Below are 1989 nucleotides of genomic sequence, written 5' to 3' on the forward strand. Positions count from 1 at the left end.
CTGGTCTCACAGCAACAAGGTGAGGTAATAATTAATAGGATGTTTTTAGGGACTGTTTAATTCCCAGGCATATCTTATCTCCCCAGTCACATCTTATGACTTGAGATAATATGGGAATTGAGAGAGCAATAAATGATGGCAAATCGAGTAGAAATATGGCAGAGACCTAGTAATAATGCCTTATATTTCTGTGTTTTCGTAACCTATATGTTCCCATGTATCCACATGAGGATATGCCAGCATGAGTTTTAGGGGGTAGCAGAAGGAAATTCTGTCATACTGAGGGATATTCTAAATGGAACGACTCCTGAACTTGCAAGCAGTATTCTTGGCAGATGTCCTTGATGGGGGATGCAGGCAAGGAAAATGTCCTGTATCTCCTCATCACTCCTTTGCACAGGATATGAATGAGTAAAGATTCAGATTGCCTCTGAGCTTCTCAATATCCATGCCTACGGATTTTCTTTAATAAGACTATTTCCAATAGTCCTAGGAATGACAAGAAGTGGCAGAGGTGGAATTATTCACACAGACAGTAAAAAGCGTTGAGGTAATGGTTCATGGAATGCTATCATTCCTGGTCCATGAAAGTCCTCTCTTACTTTTTATCCTTACATCCCATTTCCATGCCCTTCCTCCCATAGAATCCATGACGTTTAACACATATCTTTTGGTTTGTGTGTGTTTTAACAAAATGAAGATTTTGGTTTGTGTGCGTGTGTGTTTTAATTTATAGAATTAGGTTATATATCTTATTTTGTTACTTTCTTCCTCTAAGCACAATATTTTAAAGATGTCTTTATGCTGCTTTGTGTAAATACGTTGCTTGTAATTAATCGCAATCTGATATTCCAAGACGTTCATCCACCACGTTTTACATTTCTTTTCTGGAAATGGACACCTAGATAACCGTCACCTCCCAGCCAGAACAAATAGGGCTTCAAGGAACATGAGCACGTGTATCCTGAGACAATGTTCTTTTATGGAACTGCTTAAGTACTTACTTGGGATATATATGTACAGTGGACTTTCTGGGTCACAGAATGTTTGTTTACTTATTTTGACTAGGTATTGCCAGATTGCTCTTCTGAATAGCTGCACATATCTACACCTCAGCAGAAGTAAATTATCTAGCTTTCTAATTTTTGCCTGTTTAACAAGTATGAAGTGATAGCTTGTTGCTTTTATTTGTATTCATTCATATTTCGTAATGATTTTGAACATCTCTTCAAGTACTTGTTAATTTTTTGTATTTTCTCTTCTGAAATTTTTCTTCCTCTGGTTCTCCTTTGACCATTTTTCTCTTTGAGTTTTATCTACTTCTTGCTGATTTGAGAGTTTGTTGAATATTATATTCTGAATATTGGTCCTTTTCAGTTTTAGACATTGCAAATAACTTTCCTTATTCTATTCTATTAACTTTTTAATGATGCTCTTTGTTGAATAGAAATTTAAATTTTTGATGTATTAAACTCATTAAATTTTTTTTGCCTTACATTTTGCAGTTTTGAAGTTTTGTCTAAAACAATCCCTTACATTCTTAGGTCTCAGACATCTTTGTGAACTAAGTGGACTTTTTCCTTACAGTTTTAACTCTCACTTTTAGTCTTTAATATACCTAGAGTCCACCTTTGAATAAGTTGTCAGATAGGACTTCAGTTCTGTTTTTCCCATATATTGAGCCGTTTTCTCTGCTATTACCTATTAGCCTTCAGTCCTTTCCTCCTTGATTTGTACTGTCTCTTCTAAGTTTCCATATATTCATCCATCAGCCTCTGAGAGTTCTGTTTGGTTTCATCAAGATGTTTTACTACTCTGGTGACACTATCATTCATTGTCATTGCTTTGGCTCTACAGTTGTCTTCCTATCTGGTGGGGCAGATTTTCCTTCTATACTTCTTTGTAAGCTTGATGTAGCTGTTTGTACACCCTTGATTCCTTTCTGTACCTTTTAGATAAGCTTTTTTGTTGTTGTTGTTGTTGTTTTTT

This window comes from Pteropus medius, unplaced genomic scaffold (assembly GCF_902729225.1).
Source record: "Pteropus medius unplaced genomic scaffold, Ma_sr-lr_union100, whole genome shotgun sequence".
NCBI lineage: Eukaryota > Metazoa > Chordata > Mammalia > Chiroptera > Pteropodidae > Pteropus > Pteropus medius.